Here is a 21,670-nt window from a genome sequence, read left to right as displayed (position 1 = left end):
AACCATCTTCACATGAAATGGCTTGGATGACTCAACAACGTTCCCTTTATCATCCACTTCATCCATGTACACATGCCTGGGGGTGTCAGGAAGTAGATAGTCCAAGATCAATTAAACGTATCTTGGATACATCATACCTATGTTCTTGGCAAACACACTCAGTTACATATACTTGAAGAACAATCTTGAATAGTTGTACTTTCTGTTGCATGTCAAGAACAGCATAATTCCAACCCAATCCGCATTCAGATTTTTAAAGCCACCCTTTTGAGATGACAAGCGGTTGGCAACTATGTGAAACAGAAGCTTCCAATAAACAGGAAGATGTCTCTTTTCACAGGTAGTCCACTTTACATCGTATCCAATCTCCTACCAATATCCCGCGATGTCTTCCTTTGAAAACGTAGTAAATGGGCCAGCAGCATTCACTACCACATCCAGTCCATCTATCTTTAATCTCCTGGGCCTTTCGTATGACCACCTCATTCACTACCACATCCAGTCCATCTATCTTTGAGGTAATCTCCAAACCATTGTTTACATTTTTTGCCTTAGTCCAGGATTGTTCAACCCATGAACAATGAATCTCCGGATCAGCAGTGATAGCATAAGATAGTGGACAATTCCTTAACCCTTCGATCATTGATATAAAGACTTTGTATTTCTTTTTCTTCAATATTTCCAAGTGACAAGAACTGTTATGACCCTATGATACACAAAAGAAGCATTAGCGTTGAAAATAGAGTATAAGGTTACAAAATTATATACAAAGATAAAGATAAAAGAAAATAAGATTAAAAAAAAAGAAAATAAAACTTTACAAAAATTATAAAAGAGTTTTGAGTTAAATCATAAAAAGTGTCTAAGTGTTGAGTATTTGAATCGAATGGCATGAGGATCCAGTTTTGGTTTGCATGTATAATCATAAACTTCAAGTTCTAAGTAATAGAATCGAATACATATTTAATTTTTAGAAATGTGAACATTTGAAAATTTTGACAAGTGTAAACTAATCTAATCGAATGCGAATGTGATCTAATCTAATCGAATGTGTTTTCAATTAGATAATTCATTAGACATATTAGATTAGATTCAGACTTAATTAAAGAAAATTTACAAGTGCCATTTGATCTAATCGAATAAAGATTTTAATCTAATCGAATGATGATCTAATCGAATGGAATGGTTATTTGACTAGATTAGACAATCAATTCAATTGGAATAGAACTCTCAATTCGATTAAAGTTTCCTTAGAAGTAAATCATCACGTCCAAAACTTTTCTAATCTAATGGACATTCGATTACATTGTCCAGTGTTTTTCTGAAGCTTTCTTTTCTAATCGAATGAACATTCGATTACTTGGTACTTGGTATATTTTGGGCAGATTGATTGTAGTCTAATAGAATAGGCATTTAAATACATATCCTTTCAATATTGTGATGAATTCTAATAGAATGATTCATTCGATTACTTGGTCCATGGAAAATTTCCAACTCATCCAACGTTTCTAATAGAATAGATATTCAATTACACTTCCCTTGAACCATTTATCCATCCAACAACATTTCTAATCAAACCTGTTATTTGATTACACAGTCCTTAACTCAATTTTCACAACTATTCATCTCTAATCGAATGATCCGTTCGATTACTTCATCCTTTCCATTTGACTAGAATTTCCAAACTTTTCAAAACATCCAAACATCAAACCTTTAACACTTTATGGGTTTATAAACCCAGATTAACCCCAAATATAACAGTCACGCCCTAAAAATTTAAAAATTGTGCAGTCCTTTATAAAAACTCAATTAAGTCAATACGCACACTCCTAATGATATCGTAAACAAGTTTGTATCAACAAAAATGAAGAAAAACAACATATAAAGGCTCAATCGGGCATGAATATTTCCGTCAGGAACTGTTCTTGAGCCCAGGAACAAGAATATGAGTGAAAACGTGTAAAATATTATACCAGTGGTGGCAGATTCATGCTTGTATGAAGATTAAGTGTGATGAGGAGCATATTAATTGTTTGTCTAAAGATCTGGGTTCAGATCTTCAAGACGATGAAAGGCGGTGGATCTTTAGAGAGAAAAAGTAAGAGAGAGAAAATTGTGGATAAGGTTGTGAGTGAATGAAAAGAAACAGATTTTGGGTTGACCTATTTATAGGGTCAGTCTATCTCGCGATAGGGTCAAAACATCTCGAGTTTTAAACGATTTTACACTCTCAACCCCTGAACTTTGAAAATATTTACAAATTTAGACCCACAAAATATTTACTAATTGAATCCAAACACTTTAAATATATACAAAATATATTTTTATCGAGTCAACACTTAACAATCATTGCAAAGAGGACCTTGTTGTAAAATATTAACCCTTTAACAAACACTTAAAAGTATAATTAAAACAAGTAGAAAATAGAGTAAAATTTAAAAATAAAATTAAAAGTTAATACATACTAAAGCAGGTTTTAGAATGTAAACGAAACAAAAGAAAAACTAAAATTAAAACAAAATGATTTTGAAGTAAAGATGAAATTAATATTATATTAATTACCTTAATTTTAAATAATTTACATAATACAAGAGATACATGTTTTAGGTGAGAAAGATCTCAACATGGAATCACATTGTCTATAATTTCCTAGATCACACTTCTATTTGGATATTATTATGCCAAGAACCCAAAGTCGATTGTAGATATAATTTGTCCACTTTAAACTTAACAAATATTTTGACATCAAAATGATACGTTAATGTATTAATTAGGCACAATACTTGTGTGGTCCTCTGTTAATCCAACAAATTGCAAACTCCATCATACCTCGGGCATAGTTTGTGTTCATCAGTATCACCCCAAATTGACTTCGACCCCCTAATGATTGATCAAAACATTTTTTAGCTTATTTAAATATTATTGCAAACTTTCTTTCAAACAATTCTTAAAGGTTAAACCATAGACTTATTAGCCGTACAGACTTGCATGCCTTCATATAAAGTGTTTAGGACTTACTTGTTTGCCCAACGTTGCGTGATTCTAATGTACCCTTTTTTGTTTGATATTGTATCAACAGTTTTTGTTGTTCATTTTAAATACTTTTTGAGCATTTTGCAGTTTTTCTGCTTTAATAATTTTTGATTTTTCAATATTTGAATCTAAAGCAAGAAATAATTTTTATTGTGACCAATCACTAACGGGCTCGTGTATGACTGACTAATAACATTTTTGCCTTCATTGATATGACTTATGTTGGAGTCGGAAACCGCTTCATGAGAGTATAACCACTAGCATATGCAGATATTTAAGTTTATATCACAATGACACTTACTCATTTTTTAAGCATATCTACACATCAAGCAATTTGTTGGCTTTTGATATACTCTTTTCATGTGCTAGGATCATTAAAGACAATTTCTTATTATTTTCCAGAAGGTCGGATCAATTTCTCAAACTTTTATGATTTTATTATTCGACTCCTTTTAAGCAGGAGATCCCTCTAAACAAGAGAATATTTTTTTTTATTTTCTTAATGAAATATAATTAAAATATAAAATATATTTGGGAAGTCAAGTGACTCAATTTTGTTTTTTCTTAAATAAAATAAAAATCTTTTTGGTGAGTTAAATTTAACTCATTTCCTCCCTCTATAATTGTGACATATTTAAAAATATTTACAATTTTTTATACAAAAAGATAAAATTAAGGCTAGAGTGAAATAATAATAAAATATTAAAGCAAAGAGAAGATAAAATAAAAAAAAATAAAGTAAAAGAAAATAAATATAAAAAAATTAAAGTAAAATTAAAACAAAGTAAAATAAAATAAAAATAAAAATTGAAATAGAACAAAATTAAGTGAAGAAAAAAATAAAAATAAAAATAATTAATTGAACAAACGAGATCATGCCCAGTGACTCAACAAGATACAAAAATCGGGCAGGATCAAAGGCTTTTGTAAATAGGTATGCAAAGTTATAGTTAGTGTCGACCGTTTCAATAGTGACAAGTTTCTGGTCATAACAATCACCAATGAAATGCATTCGGATGTCAATGTGTTTTGTATTTGAGTGTGAGACCGGGTTTTTGACAATACCGACTGCTGCCTCATTATCAAACTTAATGGGGGTGTTAAAGAAATTCAAATCGTAATCCAGCAGCTGATGATGAATCCATATCACTTGAGAATAGCAATCGGAGGCATCAATATATTCTCCTTCAGCAGTGGAGGTAGACACGATGACTTGTTTATTGCATTGCCAGGAGATCAACCTATCACCCAGGAACTAACATCCACCTGATGTTGACTTTAGATCAAGATTGCATCCCCCATAATCTTTTCGGTGTAAGCATGCAGCACCATAGGGGAGTCTTTGGGATACCAAAGATCTAAGCAAGACTTACCCTTTTGGTACCGGAAAATACACTTTACAGCATTTAGGTGGGATTATTTTGGATTACATTGATACCTGGCACACTGACAGACAGGAAACACGATGTCCGGCATGCTAGCAGTGAGATACATCAGGGGAGTCGATCATGGATCGATAAAGATGTTGATCAACTAGAGTTCCTGATGGATCTGGAGCAAGAACAGGTCTGGTAGCAACAGAAGTGAGAAAAGGAGAGGAGTCCTTGAACCCAAATTTCTGGCCGATGTCTCGAACATACTTTTCTTGATGTATTAAAATTCCGTCCTCCTTTCGTTTAACTTGAAGACCCAAAAATAAAGTCATCTCTCCTAACGAGCCCACCTCAAACCGACTTTATATGACCTCGGCAAACTCTCTACACAATTTATCAGATGTAGATCCGAAGATAATATCATCAACATACACTTGGACCAAGATATGATCACCTTTTACCTCCTTGATAAAGAGCATTTGAACGATAATTCCTCTTCTATAGCCAATCTTTTACAAATGTTCAGCTAAGGTAGAATACCAAGAACGGGGTGCCTGGTGAAGGCCATAAAGAGCTTTATCAAGATGGTAAACGTAGTTTGGGCGATCAGGATCTTCAAAACCTAGTGGTTGCTTCACATAGATTTCCTCCTTCACCTTTCCATACAAGAAAGTGGTCTTCCCATCCATTTGATACACTTTGAAATTTATGTATGAGGCATAGGCCAAGAAGAGACGGATTGCCTAAAGTCTAGCCACAGGTGCATAAGTTTCATCGTAATCAAGACCTTCACGTTGAGAGAAACCTTGCACAACCAATCTTGCTTTGTTTCTAATAGTTACCCCCTTATCATCTTTCTTGTTTCTGAAAACCATCTTGTCCCAATTGGTCTTTTGTTCTCTGTCATCTTAACTAGCTTCCAAACATGAAGCTTCTTGAACTGCAACAGCTCATCTTGAGTAGCTTCAACCCATGAGTTCTCCTTTAAGGCCATTCTGTAGTCCTTCGGCTAAACTTATGAAACAAAACATGCAAAAAGACATCTGTTAATGGTACCAGATTTGCTCCTTGTTTGAATACCAGCAGATGGAGAACCAATTATGTTCTCTATGGGATTATTTCGATGGATGAACAACTGAGGAATATCATAAACAGTTGTGACATGTTCTGCTTGAAGACTGACAGTCAGGTTCTCAATGGATGAAAAATGCGAGTAGCATTTTCAAGAACATTAGTGATTGATTGAATAGAGTCAGGTTGATCAACTCTATTCTCTTAGGAAATTTGTTATTTCCAGAGATGTTCACCATAAGCAACAACAATCGCATCGATGGGAGTTGATGCAGTATTGTCAGATTCACCAGCAACATGATCTTCAGTGGCAGGAGCAGCTTGAACAGTTTCTTCTTGAGAGGGAGGTGTGGCGACAAATTCTACCATGCTTAGAGCTGCTTGAATGTCTACCATGGGTTTAGTCTGGTGATGCTCCACATTGTCGGCAAACTAAAAGGAGTCATCTAAATCGGTATCAGATACATCTAAAACTTCAACCGTTTCAGTTGAATCAGCAGTTTGAGGAGCAGGATTGTCAACAACTTGATTAACTTGCAGGGGATTAGCTGGTGGTGCAACGGCTGGTACTATTCTATTGGAGGCTTAGCAGGTAGACTCACTTCAGAAAAACTATTGATAAGGGTTTGCATCAATAGAGGCTCGGGTAAAGAATATGGAACTTGAGTAGTTGCAGGTGGTGGAGTGTACATGCCATGAAACTGTTTGAACAAGTTGTCATAATCAAACAACCACTTTGGTCCCGTGCATGTATTAGTGGTATTAAGCTCTTGCCAGTCGACATTAAACGATTCCACTATCAGCTTGGTCTTCTTATTATAGACATGATAATCGATTTGTTAGCAGCATAACCAACAAAGTAACACTCATCTGTCTTTTCAACAAATTTTGGATTAGGCTGAGCACCAGTATGAAGCAGGGTGCAGGAATATCCAAATGTCTTAAAGTAGTTGACTTGCGGCTTTGTCTTGTAGTAGACCTCATACGGAGTCTTCTTCAAGCGCTTATTTATGATTACATAGTTTTGAATGAAACAAGCAGCATTGATTGCTTCACCCCCAGAAGAACAAAGGAAGCTTGGAGTCTTACAACATTGTTCTAGCAGCTTCAATCAAAGTTTGGTTTCGACGTTCAACTACACCATTTTGTTTTGGAGTGTAAGGTGCACTGAAGTGGCATTCAATTCCATTTGAACTGCAAAAGTCATGTGCAGCTTGGTTGCAAAACTCGGTTATGTTATCGCTTCTTGTACATTTCAGCTTGATGTTCGTCTGCCTCTCCTCTACTGTAATGAACTTGATCATAATTTGAGTGGTTTCATCCTTGTGTCCTAAATGGAATGTCCAGCTGAAACGAGAAAAGTCATCAGTAATCACAAGACAATGGGCTTTTTGGCCGATTGTCAATGAATGAATAGGACCAAACAAATCCATATGTAACAGCTGAAGAATGGAATATATGAAATTAATCGTTTTAGGCATGTGAGGGAGCTTGTGTTGCTTGCATTTAGAACACTAAATACTTTTTTCAATGCAAGAGAATGATTTAATAGGCAATCCCTTCACATGCTCTCCTTTGACCAATTTGTTTAAGTTTTTTGAAATTTAAGTGGCCAAGACGTTTATGCCATAGAGATGATTCGTTCTCCGAGGCCTTAGATAATAAACATGATGCAGTCTTACGTGAGAAAGAACTATTCATATATAATATATAAGCATTATTATGCCTCAGAGTACGCATCACTATCCATTCTTCCAGGACTTTGAAACCTGGTTTGAGAATCAAGCATACATTCTCAATGAATAGTGTGGAGTACTGTAGATCACAGATTTGTGAAACAGTTAGCAGATTGTGGTTTAGTTGCTCCACCAAATTGACGTCATCAAACGTCATGATCCCATTTAACACTCTTCCACGTTTTGTGATATTACCTCCCACGTCACCAGCGAAAGAAACGTTTCCACCATTAAATGGTTTAACGTTGAACAATAAGGACTCGTCTCCCGTCATGTGTCGAGTACAACCACTGTCTAGGTACCAAATATTGTTGACAGACCTTCTTGACTGACCAACTCACATTAACAATTAATTAGACATGGGTGCCCGAGACTTAGTTGTCTCGGGAAGGTTTACCACACAGTTACCATCTTTTATTGTCGTGTCATCATTTATGAAGTTTTGGGATTTGTCAGAATTAGAAGAATAGTACTTAGGAATCCATGCACATGTAGGTTCCTAGTTTTGGAAGATTTTCTTAACTGTCTTCTTCATGGTTTTAAAACAAAATCCTCAGATTTTTCAGTCCTTGGATTCCTTTTGTTGTTTCTTTTTGGTGAATTCCTTGACCATTCAGTCTTGGAATTCCTTTTTGCTCTCTCCTTTTTGGTTATCCAGAAAGGAGGTTTACTATTTTTCTTATGTCCGGATCTCACATCCATTTCACGGGGAGAACTATCAGTTTGATCATTTCTTGTTCTTGAGATTGGTGTAGCTCTGTAAAGGAATTGATTAAACTGATTGTTCACTTCACATTACTTTCTATGCCAGTTCTTGCAATGTCTTGAAAGGTGAGATGGGTTACCACACACGTAACAAAGTCTTTTCATGTTATCCCTATAGAACTTGTTAGAACTATGATACATTAGTTGTGGTGAATATGGTGATGCTTGGAAGAAACAAATGAATTATCTGACTTATAACCACGATCATCAAAAACATTTGAGTAGAATGAATTGATATAATTTGGTTGATGACTCCCATAGTAGCTGTTATCAAACTTATTGTATAGTTGAAGATGATAAAGTTTACTTGTAGATTGATAAAAATTATATTTATGTGGTGGTATATATTTACTTGAGGTACTTGGTTTTTCTCTTTTAAAACAATTTTCTTTAACTTTATCTCCCTCTACTTTACAATTTCTTGATGAACAACTAGGTTTGTTTGTCTCAACAGACACACTTTCTTGCATATTTCTATTATGGACAATCTCATCAAAAATAGTTTCACAATCACTATCAGAAGTGGAAACATCATTTTCATTCACATTATCAAAAGGAGTGCCAACATCAACACTCTTACAAAATACATGATTCTTCAAAACATTTTTCAAATTGTTATTATTACAGACTGGGTTATCAATTGATGATTTTAGGTTCACACATGAATCAAAAAGTATATTTAAAATCCGTTTGTCTCCAAAACCCTTGTTCATTTCCACACAATCACTTTCTTCTACACGACCTGTCGATGAAGATGAACTACCATTAGAACTAATTGATGGAAGAATTGGATCAACAGTCTTTGGAAAAGCAGGAACAAATGGCTTTGGTTTTGGCACGTAACCAATACCATTGAACATATCATCCTCAGGTGGGGTGTTGAAACTAAAGTGAGGAAGACTGGTATAGTTATCATTAAAAGGAGGTGGAACAGTAGTATGATCATAACCTATTCCATTCTTTACTTTCACCCCAATCTGTGCCCCCAAATATTCCAACAAGCTTATCGGAAGCTAACTCAATTTCTCAACGGCTATTTTCCTTTGGGATAAATCTAGCTCTAATTTTTCAATTTTAGCATTTAATTCCACAACACGTTTTTCATGGTGTTCAGCTAGTTTTTCAGCTTGGAAAAGTTTCTCATTAAGTTGAGCCATATCCTTATTATGAGTTTTAATCCTAGTGACATAAATCTTTTCAACTTTCCTAAGATCATCATTCTGACATCAAAGGCTAAGAATTTCATATATTATGGCAGCATTATGAGTTCTATACTGCATAACTTTATCAATACAAGCTTGTGAGCAAAGTTTGTGTAGCTCGGGAATGACATAGGTAGGTGTAGGTGTTCCAGCAACAGGGCTTGATGAGGTGCTTTCTTGATCAGTAAAGGCCATTCCAGCAAAGGTCAGAGGATTCTTCAGCTCTTCAAATTGGTCATCCTCCTATTCTGGTTAAGTTGCTTCAGCTGTTCTTGTAATCATGGACTTTGAGCTTGACTTGAAGTTTCCATTGGATGTGCTTCCTTGACTGATTCTTGAGATTCTTGGTTTCAAGGAGTAACTTGGAACGCGTCTCTTATCATGTCTTCTAGCACCCTCATTGTCAAACATCTCGGTGATCTTTATGTCATTAACAGCCATCAGTGGGTTGGTGCATTCTCTTGCGAAGTGACCTGCTTTGTTGTAGTTGTAGCAACGTAGCTTGTCTTTCTCAAACCCAATATTCTTCCCATCAGCATCCTTGAAACTGTTCTTTCCATACTTTATAATGAATTTTAAAGCTCGATGAACAGCCATGGCCATCTGATACTTGATGTCCATTTTCTTGAGATCCTTCTTGCTGATCTCGGGAAGATCTCGTTGCTCAAAATAAGGAGGAAGCAACTTTCTTCACAACAACTCCTCATGCCTTGCCATAAAAGCATGTAATAGTGCCACGTTGGAGTCATTGGCTAAAATGGTTTGAGGGGCAGAGTGAGCTTGATTGCTTGCTGTTGTCTTGATCCCATGAGCCTTTAAGGCTTATGCAACGGCTTTGTCAACTACATCTTGAAAGGAACTTGAGCTTGATGGTGCTTGAGGTTCGGCAACAGTCTTGAGAGCAGAGTTGCAGTGTGAACAGCCGGTTGTGCTTGACTTAGATATGCTGAGCTTACAGGTGATCCAGTACCTATTCCTAGTTAAGTGAGAGAACTAATATGATTACCCATCCTCAATTTGTCATTCATTTCAAATTACTTGATAATGGAAGTTAAGTCAGCAAGGGTGGTAATTTGCGGATTGGTAGTTCTCTTGATTGTGATCACACTACTATTCCAGACATAAGGAAGGGAGTTAAGCAACTTGTCATTGATTTCAACTTGATCATAATCAATTCCAGCACTCTTGATTTTGGTAATTAATGTTTCAAATCTATGAATTAGGTTGGCAACTGATTCCCCTTGTACATGGTTGAACATGTTGATTTCTCCCTCTAGCATTCCTTTCTTGATGTTGTTCATCTCAGTATTTCCTTTAAACTTGCAACTCAAGGCATCCCATACACTCTTGGCAGTAGTATAATCTCTCAGGGTTTGAGCAATTTCACGTGAGAGGCAAACACTAAGAACACCAAAGGCCTTTTGATCTTCACTAAGATATCTCTTATCATCATCATCATAAGAAGTCACAGGCTTAGGAACTAGAAATGTGTGGACCTTGCTCAAACGGTCTAAGATGATTATAATCAAGAATCCTAATGTAGTTCTTAAATCGCCAATTGAATTCTTCAAAGTCTTGTCCCAAGTCATCAATTTTGGAGGCTTAGTTGTAGTTCCGGCCTCGTTCTCAAATATCACATAATTTCTTACAGCTTCATTCCTAACTTCCTCATTTGGATTTGCCAATGCTTAAACAACTTCAAGATCAAACACAAACACAACAAATTCTGAAGAAAACACGAGTACAAAGTATTCAAATGGGGAGTAATCGAATACAAAATGATCGAATGCAGGGTAATCGAATGTAAAGCAGCACCTGTGAAAATGGCTTAAGTACAAAGTAATCTAATGGCTTGATAATCTAATCGAATTGGTAAATCTAATCGAATGAGATTATTGTCTAATAGAATGATGATTCGATTTGATTAATGTGTGATTTGATTAGAATATAATCTGGATTCGATTCGATTACAGTTGAAATTTGGTTAGAATACTTTGGACTTCGATTAGCTGATGATTCGATTCGATTCGACTTGAACTCGATTAAATTACAACTTGTACTTGATTCGAATAGGAGATTTGATTCGAATACAAGCTTATTCGATTCGATTAGGGACTGTACTCAAGTATAGTGTGTACTTTATGTCACCTTTTTCAAATATTGCTTTTCCTAGGAATGTCACTTCAATCACTTTGACCCTTTAAGAAATATCCATAATTTAACCACCACTTTTGACGATTTTCAACCTCTTTAACACAATAATCTTGTACTTTTAACACACAAACTTGAACCTAAAGCTTGAACACTTGAAGATTATGAACTTTTGAACACTTTTTCTTCACTTTTATGAACTCGTAACCCACCAATCTTCTTGAAAATCCGTCTTCAACACAAACAAGACCAAAATCCAAGGTTGTGACCCAAGATCTACAACTAGTAGAGCCCGAAATCTCTGATACCAATTGTAGAATCATGTGAAAAATGTGAGTTACTTTATCAAGAATGTTTAGAAAAAGATGTGGAGTACAAAATGTTAAAAACTCACACCGACTCTTTACTAAATGAGCTTAAACGTGTTAAGGAAGCTTATGATCAAATTCAAAAATGCAAAAAGGAACTATGGGAAAAGATTAATTAAAACGAGAAAATAATAAACAGATACACTGACGAAAACGTTGCAATTAAACAAGAACTACAAACTCTTAAAACTGAAATTGAAAGAGTTGATTTGAAGCTTAACAGTTACAAAGAAGTGTAGGTCCCTTGACTGGATCTAACAACACTATTACTAGTTAACTTGGATCAATGTCTACACTAGCTAGCAGAAATCACTAGTGAGGACCGAGATCTCGGATCTTGTTTGGTATATATTATTGCCGAGAAGATAAGGAAGGAAGAGAGAGTTTGAGAGTTACAAGATAAGGTTTTTGACAAAAAGTTGTTTGTGTATGAGTAACACACACTATATATAGTGTGTGTGATCATACACTATCGCTATTTTATTCACGGACCATTGGGCTCAAATACAAATTTTTTTGGGCCCAAACATATATATAAACATAAACCGACTAGCTAACATACATAAACGTTCAAAGATAAACAAATACAAACGACTAATCACAAAATGGGCCTGACAAGAAAAATATTTTGTCCTTGACTATATTCTTCCCAAACCGATCAGTAAAGGTGAGGTAACTGAGGATGTTGTTTATGGATATAATGATCATGGTGTGGGGTATAAGCATGAACAAGTTAATAAGGTTGAATTCGTACATGGTACGGGATCTGAGAGAGAGAGAGAGAGATAGAGAAATCCAGTATCAAAATCAGTTCAATAAGGATTTTTTTATTCAAAAAGAAAAACGTAATCAAACTGAGAAACCTTCTTCTTATAAGAATAGACCTAAGTATGCTTACATTTCAAAATCAGATGTTGTTACATCTAAAGGAAACCAAAATTTTCTTAAAACAGAAAAACCAAAATTCCAAAATTCAAAATATAAAAGTACAAGCTCAAATGTCAAATCAATTATTCCAACGGATCCTCCGAAACAAACTTTCAGAAGAAAAGACGATATCATTAAAAATGTTTCGGGGAAACCAAAAGTTGTTGAGATTGTTGATTTGAAAGATTGTGATGTAAAAAGGTTTAAAGTTTGAAATTTTATGTGAAAAGATCTAAACCAAAGTTATATCATTGGATCATTAAGAAAAGGAACTCATCCGATCAAGTTTGTGTTGAAAAAGAGTCATGTTCTGAAAGTTTGGAAATCAACTTCATATCAGTCAAATCCAAAAGTTCAGAAAAGTCAACGGTTTTACATGTCAATTCTGGAAGTTCAGATAGCAAGCTTTCTGATATAACGAATATGCCTAAAGATTCTGAAACTGTTGACTTGAAGGGGAGAATTATTTAAGATGACTTAATGATCGAAGTTTTTAGAACCTAGTCTAAGCAATATCCAAGAGCGAGTCTATGAAGCATGAAAGTCCACTTATTAGACACCAAGACCAAAAAATGTCCAATGGGGGGGTCGGTTAGTAAATAAAATGTCTATCTCTTTGGTCTTGTAGGACATGTATTAGAATAGTATTGGAATGTTTTGTAATGTTGAGAGTACTTATATGTCTTATAAGTCTTACTTATACGGCGTTAAGTCCCTAACTCACCTATATATATATATATATATATATATATATATATATATATATATATATATATAGCTTATTTGGCATTTGAGTATAGGGTTTTTTGGTCCAACTTTTCACGTTGATTCTAGATATTGATCTATGTCTTGTGAACGACACGAATACGTTCCTACATCTTCCTTATTTTTTTGACATCTCGGGATGTGAATGATTTCGAATTCTTTAAATTTTGCAACAATTCTTGGACCTTTTCTAAATAATCCACCATCTTCGGGTCGTGTGCATCAAAGTCCTTATTGACCTGATTGGCCACTAGCAAGGAGTCGACGTGAGCGTTGATTTTTTGAGCTTTCACTTTCTGGGCCATTCTCAGCCCTGCTAGTAGGGCCTCATATTCGACTTTGTTGTTGGTACTGGGGAAATCTAGACGGAGGGTTATCGGTATTAGCCCTACTCCACTTCCGTTTTCATTTGACGCTATATCAGTACATAGGTTCCAGAGGGGTTCTTCCTGTTCATGGCATGGGGGTTGTTCGATTCCCAGCACTACTGGGTCATCCTCCATTTCTTGGGTAGTTTATGTTATGAAGTCAGCTAAAAGTTTCCCCTTGAAAGCGGTTCGGGCTTTGTACTCGATGGTGTAATCCCTAGTTCAATGGCCCACATAGCCATTCTTCCTAAGACTTCAAACTTTTGAAGAATCTGCTAAAGGGGCTTGTCGATTAATCCTCAGATCACATGGGCTTGGAAGTACCGCCTCAGTTTTCTAGTTGGTAGATGAGGGATAAAGCCATCTTCTCTATTTGGAAGTATATTTCTTGTGGCCCTTTAAGTGTCCGAATGACGACGTATATGGGTAGATTGGCTCCTTCTCTTTCGATCATGAGTACCAAGCGAATAGTCTGATTAGTGTTGAGAGGAATAGTTTCAGCATCTTCTTTGCGCGGAGAGTCACAATTGTGGGCAGCTAGCACAGATGTACCTTCAAATCTTTGAAGGCTTCATCGGCCTCGGTACTCAAAAAAAATTCTTCTTATTGATGTTTTTTCTCAATACTGCCATGAACGGGAGGGTCTTTACTGCTATTTTGGACAGAACCCAATTAAGAGCGACCAATCTTCCTTTCAGTGTTTGCACTTCCTTGATATTTCGTGGTGGCTTCATTTGGATAAGGATCACTACCTTTTCTGGATTGGGTTTAATTCCTTCCTTGGTTACCCTAGTTGAAGTTCCATATTTAGTTTGAAATTTACAAGGTCGATAGCGGCAAAGTTTCTTCTTGGAGTTACTGCATATTTGTAGCCCTAGCTTAAAAATAGGAACTGATGTAACAACAAAAACGGCGAAGGTAGTGACGGTGTGAAGAATACAGGCGATGTACATCGTTTTGAGTTGTACAACAATGACAAAACTTATTCAGTTCTACACTTGTTGACGGCGACCGTGTCAGACTTTCATCAGCCATTAGAAATTAGCAATGTTTTCATACATTTATCGGACAGTGAACCGGACGGGCTATTACCTGTTGGACCACCTGAACAAATTTTGTCTCAAAAATGGTGGTTAAGTAATGAAAAAAAAAATTTTTTTCCCTGGTAAACCGGTTCAACCGGTATGATGTCAGACCTGTGAACTGGTTCAGATCGTCTGGTTTTTTAGAAGCGAGCAAACTACATATAGCCGGACCCTTCATGTGTAAAGCCCCGTTACCGGTAGCCCTACTTTCGTGTTGGATTTACTCATAAACGCAGTTCTAATATCAGAGTTAATTAAAACATTAGCGGAATATAAAAACTTTCGTAAAACATTTCATAGCAAAACACATCTTGTCTTAAAACAACATCTTGTCTTTCAAAATGAACAAAACATTAAACTTAAACGTCTGGGATCTTCTGATGCCAGCCTCTTATTCAGTGCAACGTGTCTCCTCAAGCGAGCTGCCTCATCCTACTCACCTGCGTGCATACTAAAAGTCAGCTACGCTGAGTGAGTTCTAGTTAATCATACATTATACAATACACATAAACTTATATTCTTTCAATCATACTTTCATACTTTCATACTTTCATACTTTCTTTTGTATTAACTTGCTTACATATCTTACGTTATAAAAAGCATTACGCCCTACATTCCTCGAGTATTATTAGGGCTCGGTACCCTCCTTCCTCGAGTATTATTAGGGCTCGGTACCCTCTTTCCTCGAATATAAGTAGGGTTCGGTTCCCTAGTTCTCGAATATTAGTAGGGTTCGATTCCCTCTTCGTTACCATACAACCATACATCATACCTCGAGTATTATTAGAGCCCGGTACCCTCTTCGTAACCATACAACCATCCTTTCCTTCTTTTATTAACTTTATCACATTCATACACATAAGCATACATATCATACTTACCTTATACATAGCGTTACAACCTGACAGTACGTGCAATATCCGAAGATCGTTCACGTACCATCAAGCAATCATTCATGCATTTCACATTATTCACACAAGGCATACACTTATCTCTTAGGATAAGCGTATTAACAAACATATTGAGTATGCACACAGCCCCAAAAACATAACACATAAATGGGGCTAGAAACTCACCTGAATCCTGTTACGCTCTCCGTTAATCGTTATTCCCTTCTTGAGCTGTGCACGGCTAACTGTATAATATTTACACGTATCAATTAACTACTACTACTCATGTTGTATTTCTATCTTTATATGACCTACAACGAACGGGGTTCGAGGGCAGGGCCCCTGGCAGCGGGGTCTAGGGGCGGCAGCCCCTAGCAGGGTCCTAGGGGCAGAGCCCCTGGCTGGGGTCGAGCTGGACACGAACTAAGGCTAGTTCGTTATCTTTCCTTAACGAATCAGGACACGAACTAAGGCTAGTTCGTTATCTTTCCTTAACGAATCAGCTGGCGAATCACACCTACTTCGCTAGTTACCCTTATCGAATTAGGGTTAGGTCAGGGAATGTCAGAACATTCCCTGACATCTCTAACCTCGTACCAACCTTTTCCGGCGCCGCCTTTCCGGCGCCGTCATTGCCGGAAAGCCGCCGGAAAAACGCGTTTTCACCGAAAAAACGGGTTTTGGCTTGTTTTTCACCGTTTTTCGTCCCGTTCGATCCAGATCTGAGCTAGGGTGACTCCTAAGCTCGTCATAGGTTCGGTTTATACCCGAATCCACCCGGATCTCGTGACTTAAACGGTTTAACGGTGTCGGCTCGTCGTTTCATGATTATATCTAACGGATTTAAGCTCAAACAATAACATACTATCATTACCTTGGGTCGGTTCTCGGTTTCCTTCGTGATATCGGCTAGAGATAAGGAAGAATTTAAGAGAAATCTTAAGTGTGTGTTTTGGGTGGTGTATAGAATGTGTGAGAATGAATTAAATGAGGGATTAATGGTTTATATAATTATGGATCATGGACTTAAGCCCATGGTCCTTTCCTCTTTCTTTCATAATCCAAGTCCATAATCCATATCCATTTAACCCAACACTAGCCCAACTCGTATTCTATTTCTCTAAACCGACAACGACCCACTGTAAAATAGACGATATTTATTCTATTAATAAAACCGAAATTAGGATGTTACATCACGTGACCGAATCCCGGTAGCAAGGTGATAGGTGATTAAGGATTTTCCATGTTCAAACTGGGAGTTTGGTATATATATATTTCAATATTATAAATAATTAAATTTGAATTTTCGAATATCAGATACCCGAAATATCCGAAAATTCTCAAAACTACTATTAGAATCCGAAAATTCAAATATCCGGGTTTTGGATATCCGAGTTTTGGATATCTAAATTTTCGGAAATTTCGGATTCGGTTTCAGATTTTCTTTAACAACCCTACTCCAAATGGGCATTTTTGGGTTCAAAACCAAATATTATTTAAACGATTCCAAACATGTTTGGTTGACCTTTTTTTTGTCCACCTCTTAGGCTATGTGTTTTGGAGGGCTACAAAATAGGGGGTTTGACATGTGGCCAAGGGTGACGATATGTAGCCCATGTGGCGGTGTTGTAGCCCAAAGAAATCCCCCCAACCACCCACATATAGTTGATCGCGGTGTCAGCCAGCATCTTCATCACACAAATCTAGCGACAAGTTCATGTCTCCCCCCCCCCCCAAAAAAAAAAAAACACTTATCGCCCATTGTAGCCTGGGGGCGGTATTCTCGCCCAATTTCACCTCTATTTGCCGCACACTACACTTAGACTCATATAAAATTATACATGGACTAAAAGGAAAACATAGTAAAAGTAGGAGGCCAAAAAAGGCAATAACACCAAAACAAAACCTTCTCATGTCTCTGGAGTCTGGCCATAAATGTGAGATTCGTCAATTTCGGCCTATCTTGTATTTTTTTATGTTGTAAACCGGCCCGATTTATATCCCTAACATTTCAAATATATAAAATATTGGATTTTTATGTTACTAAATAATTCCCACTTGTTCAATTTGAAAAACCCCTTTTACGGATTCGAAAACGCCTTTAAAACGCTCAAATTACATCAAAAATGAACTTCCATGACGCAAAACAAACCACGGAAGAAGAGCTGGACCACCCCACCCCTAGGGGGCGCCACGCCGCGCAGCCACCAAGGGGAAAGGGGTCGTGTAGCGCAGCCTCAGACCTGCAGATCTGCCTTTTTGTGTTTTCTTGTTTGTTTCTTTATCCAAAATCTGGTTTTTACCCTCTAAACCTCTTGTTTAACCCCCCAAACCTTGTCCTATAAATACAAGACCATTTCCTACTTTAATCCCTGCTCATAAACTCTTTCCTCACTCAAATTCATTGATCTTTAAAGTTATTTTCTTTGTTCATGGTAGTTTGACTTTGGAAAGTCAAACTGACCATATTTCTTGGTTTTTATTAACTTGTCTAACATTATTAATACTTGATTTATATGGCACAACATATATATAATATACACCCCTTGTTACCTTTTGTGGTTACTTTTCCGGCCTCGGTTGGTTAAGTTTCAGGCCTCGTAAGGCAGGGCTACATGGAGGACTTTTGTGGTCCTTGTTATATATTTTCCACATCTAACCATCTAACCTTATTATTGCTTATTAACTTATGCTCATTTTATTTTGTTTATCATATTTATTAAGTTCCATGGTTATGGGTTTGAAGAGACTAGCCTCGGTTTAACGGCAAATAGCTCCAAATTGTAATCCGAACTTTGTTTACTAGTTTTGTTAAATAATAGTTTAAACATGCTTTATGCTGGATTTAAGTTTTTAAAATCATTATTATAAGTTCTATGGTTATGGGTTTGTAGATTCTAACCTCGGTCTTAACCCGAAACTAGATTAGAACCGAAAACCGAACTTTCGTTTAAAGACTTTATTGTTAACTTTTTGGTTGTAAAACGTAAGTTTCATCATTTATAAGTTAATATACAATTTATTTGATATTTGGGCATGTGGAAACCATCTATGAACTTATTGTGAGATGGAAACCGAAATAAACCGATTTTCACTCGCTTAAGACACACAAGTGTGTTTTTGGCTATCAAGACTTGTATAAATCTTTAAAAATACTTTATAAACTGATTTTAAATATTTTCTTAAGTACTTGGAAATTTTGGATCCAACTTAACCTCATAACAAAGTTTAGACCGATAAAACCGAACACTCGCTTAACTGACGTTGTTAGTTCTAAAACAATAGAATTACATACTTTGTTAAGTCTTATTAAGTTTTATTGAGTTATCTTATAACATTCATTAATTTGGAAAGTTGACTTTGGGTTTGACCAATTATCAAGACCCGAACCAACAACCTGAAACACTCGTTAAAACCCGTTTTAGTATCTATATTATAAAGGGACTTGCATTCTTGCACTTTTACCCACCTTATTACTTAACATAGGTTGAGTAAATATTATGACTAAATACTTTAACCCGGTTTTGAGCAAACTTATATTTTTAAAGACTATTATTATGTTTTTCTTAAATATTTACATTTTAAACATTAAACTTTAAATTGTTTACATTTCCCATCATTTATTATATTCAAATACTTCCTTTCATCTAGACCTTGCTCGTTAAACCTCATCCTTCCGGTTACTCCTCATTTTACCGAATCAAGTTTGTCACTTGAATGTGAGTACTTTTCATACCTCGTTTTCCATCTTTTGTTTTGGGGTGATATTGCATACTTATTCAAACTAAATGTTTTATACTTGAGTCTTAAACCACAAACTTTATTGTATACTTTACTTAAATAAATGCTCGATTTGGTGTTCTATGCTTACTTGCTTACATGCTTATGTGTTTACCACTTTTGGTTGGTTGATCTGTAAATCCTATACTATTTGTCATCCCCTTATAGCAAGGTTTCGTTAATGTATTCTTATTAACGGTAACTATTAAATCCTAGACTATTTGGCATCCCCTTATAGCAAGGTGTCGTTAATGTATTCTTATTAACGGATGCTATTAAATACTAGACTTTTTGGCATCCCCTTATAGCAAGGTGTCGCTAATGTGTTAGCGATCTCATATTATCCAAATTGTTGCTATTATTTACTGTTTTGTATACAAGATTGTGGCATTTCTTATTATATACATATTGTTCAAAAACTATGAAATTGCTCACCAACCTTTGTGTTGATAAACTTTATTTTATGCAATGTTACAGGTTTGACTTTTGTTGACTTGAGGACTTGGCGAAAACATTATCAAGACTATTAGGATATTAGCAAACCGAACAATATAATTGATTACTAGTATTCAATTTGATTGTATGAACAAGATGCGTTGTTTAATGACTTTATGAAATAAAATGAGTTGATTAAATATTGTCGCTTTAATAGCGTCTTGTGTATTTGGGCAATCCGTTGCACCCCGGCATGTTCCACCGCCTTTGGTCATGGTGTGACAGATTGGTATTAGAGCCACAAAACTATAAGATAGGTGGTTAGACGTAATGACCTCGTATAGTTTTTGTTATAGGGTCCTTATACGTGTTTCCTATACGTGTTTACCCTACTTCATTGTTCAATACACTTGTTTATTTATATACTTATATATTTCATCAAATTGTAAATATACACAAACACTCAAAACATTCTAAGGTATCCTTACCTTACTTTTGTTTAATTTTATATATACACATACACACACTCTCATAATAATCTAAGGTATCTTTACCTTACCGCAAAAACATTAGTTTTTATTATGTTTTATGGATCACGAGCTTAACTTGGATCTCGTTGTTTCAAATCTCCTTAAAGATTCTCTCATATGAGATGACCACATTAAGTTGTAGAATGCGAGTGTTCGGGTCGCCATCCTAACTTTCGATATTGAAACAATAGAACCACGGTGGTTCGTGGACTAGTGTTTTGACATGACGTTGTATTCCGATTTATTATTTTTGTTACAATCGTTATTTGAGTCGAAAACATGAAAAAGACGCGGTGGTACGTGCACATGTTTAGACTCCAACAAGGTATTTTTGTAAAAAAAAAATGGTTTTTAGTGTCGGAATATCAAGTCATGGTGGTTCATGCCCGAATTTTCCGCCTTTAATTCTAAAGACATTATTTACAAATTTCAAAGATTTAAACATTTTTTCATTTTTACTTTGTCATATAAAGTCTCAACACAAAATTCTCGTTTATATAATTCTATTTGACCGTTATGATTCATTCTAAAATGTTTTAATTTCACGTAGTAAAGTTATTTTCTCATTTAGATTTCACACCGCGATTTTTGTTACAAAATTCATTTATTATGACCTCTTCAGTGTAAGTTAAAAAAATGATAATAATAATATATATATTTTGAACTATTTATAGTGATTTTAATATGCCATATTTGCTCATTTAGTATTTTTATAAACAAAATTTTATCATGTAAATTTCATCGTGTTAAAGGTTTTATGATAAATTTTACCTTGAATTTTCAAGTAAATTCCCATTATATAGTTTTTAAATTGTCTTTAAAGTTTTCATACTAGATTTCATAAAAAAGTTATATTTTTATAACGATCACGTTCATTTTAAAACTATCATTTCACAAATATCAATTATCTAAATTCTCACGACGTTGTAAATAGACCATATTATATGAAACGCATGGTAGAATTTTCATTATCCAAATTTATTCTCATAACAACTTTCATTATGAAAATTTTAAATTCTTTATAACTTTTCACAAATAAAATTCTACATCATACGACTTTTCTTGTTTTAAATTCTTATGGTAGTTTCGTCTTGATTTTCAAGAAATTCACAAACTTATAGCTTGCAATTTTCTTGAAATTCTCATGCAAAACTTCAAAAAAAAGATATTATTTTAAGGACAAAAATCGTT

This window comes from Bidens hawaiensis, unplaced genomic scaffold, assembly GCF_021521415.1.
Source record: "Bidens hawaiensis isolate Kalapana, Puna unplaced genomic scaffold, B.hawaiensis_p1.1 tig00004477_1, whole genome shotgun sequence".
Classification (NCBI taxonomy): Eukaryota; Viridiplantae; Streptophyta; class Magnoliopsida; order Asterales; family Asteraceae; genus Bidens; species Bidens hawaiensis.
This window is presented reverse-complemented; position numbering follows the sequence as displayed.